Here is a 15,421-nt window from a genome sequence, read left to right as displayed (position 1 = left end):
CTGTGGTGTTGGGCCCTTCAGTTCAGGCTTTGTGCAAAAGATTATGGGCAGGGAAGGGGTCAAAATGGTAGATTAATGTCAGGTGTGTTATCAGGGTTGACCTGGGATTTGTATTTTTTCTTGCCATGGGGATGTGTCATTGGGGTGTGTCAGATGTTTTTTGAGGCTACAACAGGAAAAAAGCCACACTTGTTAGCCTTGCTGTGTGGTTGCTTTAGACCGCTATTCCTCTTTCCGCGCGACCGCAGTGGTCTGAATGCAGTTTTCCTTCCGCGGCTCTCCCATTCACTATTTTGCGTGATGGCGGCGGTCGGGGACAACTGATCGTTCTGCTGGTACCGCTATCGTATCATAATTTCACTTGTGGTCATTCCGCTGGTCGAACAGCGATTTTGGGTCTTTCCGCAGCTACTCAGACCGCCGCGGAACGATTTCCAGCTTTTCCGGACATTCCCGGCAGAGTTTTGTGGAATCTGTCCACCGCTGTGGGATTTTTCCAGCGGTGCATCATAATCTGACCTGCGGTTTTGCTGCGATACATGTGGACGGTTATTTTCCGCTACCACAGCAGTCGGAATGCTTTTCCGATGGCCATCGTAATCGACCCCTAAGTACAGAGCATTGTGAAACTTCCTACAATATCATTCTATTCCACTCAATTTGATCCTTATTTCCAAACATTCAATGTTTGGAGGAGTGTTAAGTGAATGTGCTCTTTTCAAAAGGTAAAAACTAACTTCTGTAAGTATCACTGAGCCTCAGGTTCCAGATTTTCTGATTTTTATTACTTCTTTGCACGATTACTCAGAATCATTGCAAATCAACTATTAAAAAAGGACAAAATACATACATAATAATATCTATCACAGCAGGAGTCACTGGTAATTAAATGGTCCTATCAAATAACTGATTGGGGCAAAAAGAACAGATAAGTATGATTCAATGTAAGTCACAGGATTTTGAGGACAAAAAATGGCAGTGCAGGCGAGTAACTGATACAAAAATAGAGATATCCATATCATTTAGCCTAAAATTCACAACCCACTACGAACACAATTAAAATACAATCAAATTAACTCCGCGAAGCATCGACCACTCCATCCCTTTCAGTGATACTGCCTTTAGTACCCCGCTTTAAGGTAATAAACACTACTATGTCAACTGGAATATATCACTCTTTCTCACTGCGCAATGTTACAGTCCCTGCTCATGTCCTCCCTTTGGCGGACCCTGACCTGTAATTGCTATGTTTTTTTTTTATTCTTTAGGTTCATGTAAAACTGTTGTTTCTCTCTTTATTTGTGCACTGTATTATGAAGTGCCGGCAGGCAATATATATCTTGCAGTATCAGATGTTACTTCATTGCGGTTTAATCTTGATCACAGATATGTATTCAGCTACACGGTTTATGCATGGACTGCCTGTTATTCCTATGCGCCTTTGAGGGGATTGCCACGTACACGTTTTGCTATTCTGATGCACAATAAATAGAATTTGATCAAAAAAATATAATCAAATAGAAAGAATTGCAACCAATCTGGATAAATGTTATTGAAGTGCAGGTGCTATTGCCATTCAGCTCTGCCTGTGTCAGCAGATGCGGCACAAACAGAAACAAAATGCAAAACATAGCTGACTAAGAATTTGCTAATGGCCAATGTCACTCGAACTCTAATACATATGCAAAGGCTGGGGTGTAAAATAACTGCAAAGATCATGACCTTATATGGAACAGTGAGGAGCTGCCAGAGTCATGTTAAATACAAACATCGGGCCTGATTCACAGAACTAACTTAAGACAAAATCCTAAACTTACTACCATTTTGGTATTCACAGAAGGCACTTAGTCATTTTGGTATTCACAGAGGGCACTCACTCATTTTGGTATTCACACAAGGCACTTACTCATCGATGAGTAAGTGCCTCCTGTGAATACCAAAATGAGTAAGTGCCTTCTGTGAATACCTAAATGAGTAAGTGCCTTCTGTGAGTGCCAAAATGGTAGTAAGTTTAGGATTTTGTCATAAGTTATTTCTGTGAATCGGTGCCCAACTTACCTTGAGACCAATTAGAATGCAAATGCCATTCACATCAAAGTGTGCAAATGCAAGCCAATAACTGTTACTAATACATGTTCAAAGGCAGCAGTGCAAAATAGAAGAAAGATTCATGGCCTTAGGGGACAGAAAACGATTGCCTCAAGGTCATATCAGATACAAACATTTCGCCTCAAATATAATTAAAAGTGAAAGTGCTATTCATATCAAGGAGAAGGCAACATGACCAAAATCAAAGCAAAGCTATTCACTGAGGTCCATTATGATGTTACCTAAACATTGATTTAATAAGTGCAAATTAATATTGAGCAAACCACTAGCTGCATGATGTCGCAAGACTCAGCATCATTGTAGAGAACTTCGTTGGCTGACATGGCTCACCCTTGAGGCATTCATCAGCTGCAACTTTGTAGGATCTGATGTTCAGTTGTCTAAAAATGGGTACAAGCCAATATCGCCTAGGGCGGGAAAGAAATGGACATAGGCAGAGGACATGCAAGAGAGTCTCCATCATAGATCGACACCCCCTATGAAATATCCGGATCCCACTTAATCACCCATACTTTATGCGTTCAACCGAACTAGCTAAGCTGCAACTGAAGTAGTGGTGTCTTGGCAGGAATTGAGGTGGACACAATGAGTATGACAGCAGGATTAGTGGCTGATACAGCTTCACAGTTAGATCTTATGAGCTTATGAGTTTATTACGAATGACTTGTAGATCATCATAAGCTGACCATAGCCTGGTTTGTTTCAGCAGTATTTTTGATAGCTTTTTCGGTGGTAAGGCAGCTCAAATGAGCTCTTTGTCTGCAAACCTGTAGATTGCAACCTGGTGGAATGTGTGCATTTTTGAGGCTTTATTTTTGAATAAAGGCCCACAGAAGCTGCTTGATGGGCCCCGGCTCGGCTGGTGCTAGCTTAGCGCAGAGGAAAAGGAAACTCACATAAAGAACATAACCTTGGCCTGCCAGATTAAGTTCCAGGCAAATTTGGGTCTGCACCATCTATGCAGGTAGCTGGAATAAACGTCTATAGTATTGGCATTGCACAAGATCCAACCAACTTCATAAGTGATTTTTATAGACAAAAGACCCATATGTGAGAGTTGGCCTTAGTTTGCAGTTGATATCTTTGCAGATTGCACAAAGGTCCAGGACAATATGTTTTTAAGAAGGTGCTGAAAGACAAAAATGAGATCATTTGCCAGAATTGCCAATGCCTCAATTTGCGCAGATGGAAGTCCTGGGTCATTTGGACATACTACAAGATATTTGATGTTCGAAACTCTTTGAATTTTCTGACCATTAATAAACCATGCCCCGTACTTGATCTTTTTTTGCCGAAAACTAGAATCTTTGGGGCAGATTTATGTTGGTAATGCGCCACGTTTGCGTCACGCAACTGCGGCATAAACGTGGCGCATCCCTATGACCCATTTACAACGTGACGCATCTAGGCAGATGCGTCATGTTGTAAAGCCCTGCGCCACTTGTGGGCGTTCCGGCGCAGGGTGGGCGTTCCGGGGCAGGTGCGCCTCGCAAAAGTGGCTGAGTGAAATCTATAAGATTTCACTCAGTCACTTTCAGGCCAATGCTGCGTCAAAACCCTGCGCCTGCTTGAAGCAGGTGTAAGACTTGACGCAGCATTGGACAGATCGGGCACCCCCGAGCCTTGCTGGAGCTGCCTCGCGCTTGCGACGCAACTCCAGCAATGCGCCACCTTTACGGCACAGATGCGTCACGCATCTGTGCCGTTTTTGCCCCATGGTGCGCCGCATTGTAAATGCGGTGCACCATGGGTGGCGGAGCAGCGGTGCAAAATAACTGGCGCATCCCTGGGGATGCGCCAGTTATCATAAATCTGCCCCTTTGTTTTTCTGTATTAATACTAAGCTTATTGACTTTGCAATAATCTGCCAGGCTGGTCAAGGATCTGTGTAGCCCAATTGCTGTTTGGTCCAAAAAGGTAGTATAATCAGCATATTGCTGTATGTCAGTTTGGAAGGAAAAGCTTTTGCTGAGCTTAGGTGATAATTCAAGTCTGGAAAGTACAGATTAAAAAGTACGGGGCCAGAAAACACCAATGCATCAAGCACCTGTTTGTGTAGATTTTCGCTGATGTGGACCATTCGCTGGATTCGCTCACTTTCAAGCTGATGATGGCAGTCAGAAGATGCAGAGGAATGTTTCAAGCTGATAATTTATTCCAAAGCAGACCTCTGTCCGCTCTATCGAACGCTGTAGCGAAATCAATAAATGCACTGAAAAAAGCACCTGCACCTTTTTGTGTCGAGTGATTGATCAGTGCCCTTACACATAACAAATTGATCTCCTTCCCATTGCCCTTTTGAAAGTCTGTTTCCATGGCAGACCATTTGGGCCAGTATCAGCTGCAGAGCATGGTAGTCCAGGTATTATGAACCATATCCTCTGTGATTAAATCCGAGGTTAGGCAAGGGGCGTAAACTTTAATCGTTTCTTGGGTGTTTGTTGGCATAGGCAGCGAGATAAGCGGGTCAACGTACAACTAAGAACTATATGCTAACCATCCATCCGTTGAGATACTAGATAATTCACTTCTTTGCTGGCCTTCTAACAGATTATGAGGCAACATTTCAAAAAAATATTTACATTTTATTGCCATGAGAACGGTCTTCCAATGCACATCTTGCAGCTACTGTTTTTTATGTCGAGCCTAGTGCAGTGCGCACGCGCTAACTTAGGGAAACGACCTCTTGGAATCGCTCTGTACTTCCAACCTATGGCTTGCGGTTATGAGCAGCCCGGGAGTGAGCAGCAGCGTGGCCGGATGCCAGCTGCATTCCTGCCATTCCTTGCCCTTCAGAGCAACGACAGCACAGTCGGAACCACACCGAAGAGACAGACACCAGCGCAGGACGCATCAAACGCCGTTGACACTTGAAGCGTCGGAGACAGTCTGACTGAGAAGCAGAGGACACACAGCTCTTGCGCCCTGCAGCAGTCTCTCGTCCTCTCTTCAGCACTCTCAAGATGGTGCAGCCGTCTACAATCTACAAACTGTCTCTGCTGCTGAGTGCTGCTGCAGGTGAGTCTCTGCACTGGGGGGGACTTAATTTCTGGGTGTGAGTGTCTCTCCCTCATGGTCATTACTTAGTCCTCTTTGCTGTCTCTTGCTGGGCTGTGTGTCTCCTTGCCTGAAGGGTTGTCTCTGTCTACACGGGTGTCTCTTCATGAGAATTAATCTCTCAGTCCCTTGATGGCCGTCTCATCCCCAGTCCAACTCAACTGTGTCCAGCAGAACACAACACCCAGCATGGCTGTCTCTTCCTGGTTCTGAGGTCTCTTGCCCACTTGCACTGCCTTCCCTTTGCATCGGATGTCTGTTTCTCCATCTCCCACAACAACAGGTGTCTCTTCCGCCCAGTGGGTCATTAACACCCCTCCACCCCCCCGGGCGTCTCTTTCCGTCCTGTCTCTGAGTTTGTCTTTTCTCTTGGTCCCAGTGACCCTCAGATAGGGGATTTCCAGCTGGAGATTTCTGCCGCCTTTCACTTTCACTTTTGAGTTCTAAATTGCCCCATCCTTTCTCGGAAGGCAGAGATCCTTAAACTCCAAACCTAGCACAAAACGATAAAGATACCCCTCCTCCCATACACCTGCCCCCACCTTCTATACACCTGCCCCCACCTCCCATACACCTACCCCCACCTCCCAAACACCAGCCCCCACCTGGAATGCACCTGCCCCCTCCTCCCGTACACATGCCCGACCTCCTGTGCACCTGAATAATTACACTCTACTCAATGCAACATAAATACACTCCACATAATACCACATAATTACGCGTCACATAATTACACTCTATTCAATGCAACATAAATACACTCCCCATAATACCACTCAGTGTGACATAGTTAAATGCCACATAATTATGCTCTACTCAATGCAACATAAATACACTCCACATAAATGCACTCTGCCACATACCACCAATCAACATAAATGCACTCCAGACATTGACACAATTTCACTACACATAATTTCACTCAACACTACAGTTCCAGGCCACACAATTCAACTCCACACATTTCCAATACGCACCACATAATTACATCCCAAGCAACATATTTCAACTCCACAACTCCACAATCCACAATGTATCTCAAATCCACACCATATAGTGGCACCACCTGAGCACCAAACATCACTCACCACCACCATTTTGCATCAGAGCACCACATAAGCATCACCTAAATATCACCTAAGCATCACGTCAGTCTGCCCTCAGAATCTGGCATCTGTTGATTCTCCCCTAATGTCCGTACGCTGCTCATGTTCTAATTAAATTATTGGTTTCCAACATCCACTACCCCGTTATTTATGTCCCGCTCCCCCATAACAAAAACAATTATTATGAACAAGCATGAAAACAGGCAGGAAGAATTTGCCGGCAGTGAAAGTACAAAAAAAAACAGAAGACATTTTTTATGTTAACATCTTTTTTTAATCAGGTTGTTCAGTTGTAATAATGTCGTCTTGGTTTGTAGAAAGGTAACAAAAATGCTTAACAGTTTTTATTATAACTTTTCAACATGATGCAGAGAAGCCACAATGCTCTACAACATAGCCAAACGTTCTGGCTAAACACATAAATACAAAAAGCGAGACCTATTAGCTATGCCAATACTTGTCTTAAACATGTGACGCCGATACCTTTTGCGCACGATTTCAAGTTCCTCTTTCTGGGCTACTTTTGCTGTTTCCTTATACAATGCCTTTATGCTTCTGTTTAAATGTTTTTTTAGCAGTAGAAGATCTTGATATTTTGGAGGGAGTGGAGGATGAGAGCAGTGTGCCCAAGGACCTGGCAGCGGAAGAGCAAGAATCTTTAACAACCCTTAGTAAATTCAGACCATTCTTCCTAAATGTTGTAGTTCATTTCTCGAGGACAGTAAATATGCTTGTAATTGCTCAGTCTTACTAGCATTTGAGCCCCAACCCACCGGTGCCTTCTGACAATTTCCACCTCTGAATGATATCCCAGCATGATTTCTCTATGCAAAATGGTGGCATTAAAAGAACAAGCATTAAGAATGTTAATGGTTTTCCCGCTGTATGCTGAAAAATTGAAAATGCCTGAGTTCATGACGAGCTCAGCTTGTCATAAGCACAGCTCCAGTGTGCCTCATGATGAGCTGAGCTCGTCATGAGCATGGAAGGGGTTAAAGCCATTTGCTTTGCTATACAATACCATTAGCAAAGCATATGGATTTAACTTAACCAAAGGAGAGACCTGTTGCATTTTCAATGCTTGTTATTTTCTGTTGCCTGTGTCTTTGGTGCAGGAATTGAAAACATTTTCTTTTGTAATAGGGTCCCCCTGCTAGGAAATGTATTGTCCCCTTAAACACTGAGCTACTGGTTGATCATTTCCGCCTTTTCCCAAATAGTTTGGGCAATCAACTAAGTTTGCGATCATTAGACACCCCATCCAGGAATCATGAACTTTAATCCAAAGAAATTTCTAATTCTGATTTTGAGTTTGTAGGCCCCACTGGCTATTTTCATTACACCTGGTTTCAGTTATGTCCTGTTGTATTAAATATCATCCAACAGCCTAGAAATGCTCTCCAACATTAATTGGATTGATTTTCTTTTCTTGCGGCTACTAGGAACTCCTGTAGTGCAGTTGTGCCTGTTGCTTAAGAAGTCTTCTGCAGGCAGCCTCAGAAACTTTATTCATCTTGGTGTAGAATTTCAACATGTTTACCTAAAGTCAAAGTCTGGGCTGTCGTTACTTTCTTCCCTCTGTTCCATGTTGGAAAATCTGATGCAAAATTAAAAGTACCAAGAAGTGAGATCATTACTCTGGGACCCCTTATTCTATGTTTTCTTGGATTACCAACTTTCATCCTTCTTCACCTCCTTTCAGCTATTTATGCATGTGGCACCCACATCAGGGGATCTGAGGTGCGTATGCAGCTTGGTTGTGCAAGGTTATATAGCAGTAGATATACATATGAAGTACACGCGCCTTTTCCTGCCTCCTCACTGGCTTGTGTTTGTCACCAAGTTTGAGTTTTCAGTCCTGCCATAGCTTCACTCCTGTCTGCTACAAGTTTTTAATAGAGAGCGTAAGACTCTGAGATTCAGGGGTACTTAACAATAAATCTATCTTTGTCACATGTTCTCCTCAGCCGATTTGGGCGCTGGCGAGGGAAGCTACAGAGCCGCCATTTTGGGGGAAGTCTCGGGGTGGAGGTCTAGTTGTTGCCCTCTCCCGCCCTCACCAGGATAAAAGACGCACTCTGGCTCGCGCACGCAGATTGTTCAGAAAGTAGTTCCTGAGGCGGAAGCCGGGAACATAGTCTAGCGTTTCATTTTAATTGTCTTTTTTAACCTTTTTGCATTTGCTTATTTGCACATATTCCTACCTGCCCGTACTGCACACTTCTCCTAAGCCGATTTGGGCGCTGACAAGGGAATCTACAGAGCCGCCATTTTGGGGGAAGTCTCGGGTGGAGGTCTAGTTGTTGCCCTCTCCCGCCCTCACCAGGATAAAATGGCTTTACCTGCCCGGAGGCGCAGCGGGCGCGCCGCTGGTGCGCCGAAGGCCAAAGGGAAACCCGTCTGCGCCTGTCCGTGATCAGAACGCGTCCGGGGCCGGACACTCTGCCCGATATAACACCATCCATAGGACTATATATAGCCAGAGGGAGATACTTGCTCTTAGACCTGTTTGTGCTTCACCCTGTCCACATGGTGCTTTTTAAATTGAAGTGCAAAGCTTGATATTGAATTTAGACATTTTATGAAGAGACTCTTTAAAGAAATCAAATATATCTCTTGTTATTAAACCTGTATCTATTTTCACAACATCCGGCAGTGAAGTTTGGGGGTAGGGCTTTGGGCTTGTTGATTAATGCGCACACAAACACACATGTTCCACAAACCGATGTGTCTAAAACTCAAAGTAGAGTAATGTAAGATATCCCATTTTCAACAACTTAGCAAGACTTCTACAGTGTCAACAGTGAAAGGAAACCAAACAACAAAGTGTGCACTAATTATTGAACATGCTCAATGAAGTAAAATTTGTGTTTAAGGGAAATGTTTGATCTTAAAACTCGATATTGATTGACCGAAAAAGAAGTAAAGTCATACCATGCAATTTTAATATACATGCATTATTTGGACACTATACTAAATAGCTGATGTCCACAACCTTTTAACGTTCTAAACCACTGCATTCTTTTAATGGCCTAATGGTGTGAATTATTTTTAACTCTGGTTTCTTTACAAGTTTTCTTTAAAACACAAAAGTGTTTAGGAGAGGAATCAGTTGTTTTGTATAAAAACAGTAAAATATCCATCACTTTGTGGGTCTGTATGCAGCATAAAGTCCCATACATTGCATTTAAGCAATAAGCGCAAATATGTTTGCCTATTTTAATTTAAATATATCATATGCGATTTACCCAAAGCTAGTTATTTTGACCACAAACTGTAGAATAGGAGGCAATTTTATTTACTGATATAGGGAGTGGGGGGTATGCGCACATACACTGACATTTTGTTTTCAAGCATACACAGTGATACATTCTATTGCGTAAAAAACAGAAGGCTTCAAAAGGCAAATCTAAGGACAAGGTAGATGTCATAGGAATGACATCCCTTGGGTTCTACGACGGAATGTAGAGGGGCCCGTTGGTGCAATTCTTGCTTAAGGACGACACACATTCCTGCTTATCTTGGTGTACGACTCGTCTCTACAATTATTAAAAACGAACAGAGAAATAATCGATTGCTACGCTATGAAATAATACTGTGAATTGTACATAATCTTTTTTTAAACCTGCCACCACTTGGCCCTTTCAGTGTAGTAAAAAGCTAGTGGCCAGCCTTCTCTCGCATTATGATAGGCTTGTGCGCTGTGGGTCAAATTGGCCAGCGGCTGCCTCGCCCAACTCCGCGGACATAGTATGGAGGCAGATGTGGAGCTGGAGTCGACGCTTGAGACTCAGACCTTCTCCTGAATGCTAGACAGCTTCCATCAGCAACTTCTTCACCTGGAAGGGGAGCTGTTGCGTTGGAAGCAGGAGATACAGCAGGAGCGGTGACAACAGTTACAAAGACACCTACGACGCATTGATCCCCAAGAGCTGCGGGATAACCACAGGCGCAACCGACAATCCGAGCGCAACCAGCAACGCCAAACACAGCTGCGACACCTCCGTCTGGGTACAGTGGAATTCACGCAGATGATAACAGTGCCAGAGGAACAACCCTTTCCGCCGGAAGAACAGCGCCAACCACCAGAGGGCGAAGAGGCCCGACCTAGTGTCTCCTGCAGCGAAGAGCGGCTATACATAAGCCCCGTCTCCAAATCCTAAGGTGTGATGGATGTCAACGAGGGGAGGTATGCAGGGGTTAACAGGAGATATGCGAAGCATGTCCTGGCGATCCTACTGTGCGTGGAGTCAATAAATATTCTGCATTACTGAATTGTGTTTATAATTAATAGTTGCAAAATGAGGCGGCAAATATATTTATGTTGTGGCAGTTAATTTTAAATATCTGTCTATATTCCTTTGTGGTTACAATACCTTGTTAGATTGGCGTTTGTCAATGGGTTTCTGCCTAAAGGAAAACATTGTTCTAGCTGTTGAAATGGCTGCCGATTATGACCTGGTGCACTGGCAGCATCCGAGAGGCTTTGGTTGCGTTGTCATTTTCTCTTTTTTCTGCCATCCAACTTGGACGGCCTCGGACTGCTGGCGTAAAAGGTTTATTATCTTCTTTATGGGCCCATCTGTTTTGCCCCATAAAGATAACAAACCTTTTAAGCCAGCAGTAAGTCAGGGCAGCCAGTCCAAGTGGGACGGGGGTCCCCGCAAGGAGAACGTGTTTTAAAAGAAAACACAGTAACACAATTATAAGATAATTAAGGATAAGTACAGACAAAAATTCAGAATTATTCTTGTATGATTGTTGTCATTTATTTAACAACACTACTTATGAATCAGTGAAGCATTTTACAATCACTTACGAAAAATTAAGAAGCCCCAAGGGGGGAGAGGGAAAGGGAAGGAAGTTGTGCTCAAAAGCGGTGAAAAAGTTAAGAAAAATACACAGAATCAAACAAACAGTAGGTATTTACAAACTTCCAGACAGGAATAGGAATTATTCCGAAAACCAAAAGCCTACACAAATTGTGGCAAATATTGAAAATAAAGTTCAAGTGGGGACATTCTACGGTCACGTCTATGGTTTAGTATAATCCAGGGGATGTGCCGGAAGTCCAATTGGGAAATTCGTCGACATTTCGACCCCTATATGTAGGCTAAGTTAAGTCCTTTGCCGGGGTCTTCATCAGGACAATTGCAGTAAGGGAGGGGCGAGGTGGGGCCGTTCTATCTGTAAGATTAAAAAACCAGTATCACAAAGTTGAAAATAACTGAATGAGCAGTCAAAGTCCTGCAAACCATAATGGTAGATTACTCAAGGCTAAGTCAACCATGGAAACCGGGCCGCTAGGGCCTCAGGTCATGCGGAAAAAGAGGTGGAGTACGCAATTAATCATACTCCAGCTCGATGGAGTGGATCATGATAAGCGAGGACAAACAATAACCAACAGGGAGTTTAAAAACACATGAGGTGGTATATACTCTATAAGGTGGAAACTCACATTGGGGTAGAGAATCACCGCAGGAGGGAGTCCAGATGTGGTCCTGGTGGAACTAAATTCTCCAAGAGACTGTCATCTATGAATTGAACCACAATTGTTCATTACTGCAAGATTATAGAAGCACGTAAGATTAAATTTGGTGATGAAATGTTAGCCCAAAAGTCATACCATTAATCATGCAATCCTTGTGTCATAGGGATATATCAACGAGGTCTATCACGTATGTGGGCACTGTAGTGATCTACTTCCCGGTCTGGCTGGCTATTGCGAGGTATCGCCAACTCTAAATGAAAAAAGTACATCAGAGTTCGAGATCCGCTATCAGGACATAGAAACAATCAGAGTTCAGATGTCAAATATCATGGCATTTCTCATAAGCCCATGCGTCATACCTCAAATGATGCCGACCTGGTGTATATGTCCGCTGGGTTTAGCTACCACCTTTCTGTCAACAACTGCACCTATAATTGATGTCACTTTGAATGACAAAATAGCTCGGCTTGAGAGACTAGAGAAAAAACTCACCAGAACTCGATTGCATGGACATCTGTTCACCAAATACTTACAGGAAAACATCATCCCGGTAGGATTACAAATAAAAATCGAACCACCTATTTTTGTGGACATCCCCAAGTTTAAAGAGGGGTTCAGCTACGTAGCCAACAACTGCTCCCGGCACTGGATGGTGCTGGGAGTGGAGACAGCTGCTGAACAAGTGGTGACACTTAGTAAAGAAATTGCAGACCTAAAAGCTGAGATTTTGGGAGACAGTACTTTGACCAAAAGCAAGGAAGCCCTTGATAGCTTGGCAGCATCCATCAAAGAATTTGATATAACAGCACAAACAAAAAAACTAGAGAAATTGGCGAGAGATCTAAGAACCTTTGATAAAAAATCTGTTTACCCTTATCTGCAACCAGATTATTACAAACAGGACACCCAAGGACGGTTTCTTAACCGCGGCCGTGGTGGGTACAGAGGAAGACGGAACTTCTCTACCTTTTCCGATTCTTCGTATAGTTCTGGTAGCGATAGTGAAGCAGGTCCCAGTACTTCGTACAACTACCCACCAGGTGACACCAGCTATCAACAGTACCCCCCCCAATTCCAACCTCATTTTTTAGAGCAGGGCCGGGGACAATGGCGTCCCCCACGTGGACGTGGAACCAACTGGAACAGAGGACAGAGAAGAGGGCAGCAACAAAATCCCGGATGGGATGGCAACAGGGGCAAACAACAGAAACAAGTGACATTCCGCCCCGAACCACACGGAGAAATCTCGACTCGGAGAAACACTTACCGGCGGTGATGGAAGCAACCACCACTGCATCTAATGTAGCTTCCACCACTGTCTCCACTGCTAACCCGGTGATCAACATCTCCACTTACCAGCTTCAGGATGAAGAAATTAAGGTTCTAAGCAAAGGCCTTTCCTATGTGCCAACTGCCGCAGCAAATAAATTTCTGCTAAAGACCGAACTATACAGATTCTTCAGAAAAATTCGGTTGCGATATTTCTTTCGGAATCAAACTACCAGGCAACAAGGATCCATTACAGGCCTGAGAGAACCGTCCACTTTCTTTCCACCCACGTATGCAATGAGTCCCAGAATCCTGGCATTTGAAGACATTGTGACAAAAGCTGTAGACCAAACTCTGGACAAAAGAAAGTTCGTCAGATTAAATCTTAGCAAGAAAGAAAAACAAGCACTGACGAATCTGTGTACCAATAAACGAGTGGTCATCAAGCCCGCCGACAAAGGCGGGGCGATCGTTGTACAAGACTTGTCTAAGTACAAGGAGGAAATCAACAGACAACTGTCTGACGGTGTCAGCTATCAAGAACTACCTAGTGATCCATCCAGAGAGTTAGCCCTCGCGATTTTGTCTACCACACAGAGAGGCCTGGAAAATGGCTTCCTGAGTGACCAAGAGTTCAGATTTCTAAACCAAAAATTCCCGAGGTTGGCAACAATCTACACCTTGCCCAAGGTTCATAAAAATCTTGATACTCCCCCAGGACGCCCCATTGTGTCCGGGTGTAGATCCATGTTAGAACCGCTTTGTAAGTATATTGATTTTTTCCTGAAGCCCATTGCCCTTAACACAAGAGCCCATCTTCGTGACACCACCCAAGTGATCCAACTGATCGATGAAAGACCTTTCGACCCCAAGACAACACTTTTGGTAACTTGTGATATTATATCACTCTATACTAGCATCCCGCAACAGGATGCCTTGGATGTGATGAAAGATGCATTGAATAAAAGACCGGCGCCTGTCCAAGTTCCCACTGATTTTATAATTGATTTACTGAGCATTGCAATGACCAAAAATGTTTTCATCTTTCAAGAAAAATTCTATGTACAGACTAAGGGCGTGGCGATGGGGGCCACCTTTGCTCCGAACCTGGCCATCATCTACATGGACCATTTCGAACAGGAACATATTTTTTCATCGAACAATCCTTTTTCAACCATGCTGACCCTTTGGGTCAGATACATCGATGATGTTCTATGTATTTGGCAAGGCAACAGTGACCAACTTAAAGAGTATCATGCTTGGTTGAACCAACGGAACCCTCACATCCAATTCACTTTGGAATCAAGTAACACAGCCATACCCTTTTTGGACATCACCATTTATGTGGAGGACGATCACCTGCTGACCACACTTTTCAGAAAACCGACAGAGCGGAACTCTCTGCTACAGTATGGAAGCCACCATCCAAGAGGCCTTAAAGATAACTTACCCATTGGCCAATTTTTCAGAATTAGGAGAAACTGTTCAACACGCACCAATTATATGAGGGAGTCTGAGATTCTGAAAGAACGTTTGATATCACGTGGTTACCCTACTCGTATGGTGAGACGTGCCCAGAAACGAGCATGGTATAACCCGCGAGATAACCTGTTGAATCCAGAAACCCGTGATGCAGCTGAGTTGAATCGGATGATTTGTGTCACCACTTTCACCACAAGGAGCAACGAAGTCAAACAAATCATAAACAAGAATTGGCCTCTTGTAGCGGGTGAGATTGACCAACCACAGCTCCCTCTTCATTCCTTTAAAAGGTCGAAAAACATCCGAGACATGGTGGTACATTCATATTTGGAACCAGAAAGCCCTCCCACACTCACAAGGTTATGGAACTTACCTCCTGTGATTGGACATTTCCGATGTGGTACCTGTACAGCGTGTGAGACCACTATCCAAAAGAAAATTTTCACACATGGCGATAAGGTCTTTGCCCTAAAACATCATACCAACTGCAACACAAGCAGTGTGATATACATCATAACATGTCCATGTAATCTGGTGTATGTTGGACAAACTCAGCAAAAAATCAAGTCCCGCATCTTTTCACACTGTAGTAGATTACGATGCAAGGTGCTAGGGGCTCCCCTTGTGGAACATTGGTACAGCACCGGTCATACAGTGTCAGACCTTAAATGGTTGGTTATTGAGAAGGTGTCCCTGGGTAGGAGAGGGGGCAATCTTGCATCTATTCTGAATTTACGTGAATGTAAATGGATGTCCCTCCTGGACTCGATCAAAAATGGGCTGAACGAGCAGGACAGTAGCTTTGCGCAATTGGCAGCATTGAGATGATTTCTTTCTTGCACCTGAAGTTTACTCGTCTACACCCTCCTGTTTGAGAGGTGCACGAGTTATTTAATGCTCGCCTACA

Source organism: Lissotriton vulgaris, chromosome 4_1 (assembly GCF_964263255.1).
Source record: "Lissotriton vulgaris chromosome 4_1, aLisVul1.2, whole genome shotgun sequence".
Taxonomy (NCBI): domain Eukaryota; kingdom Metazoa; phylum Chordata; class Amphibia; order Caudata; family Salamandridae; genus Lissotriton; species Lissotriton vulgaris.
The sequence above is the reverse complement of the archived record's forward strand: the minus strand, read 5'-3'. Positions refer to the sequence as shown.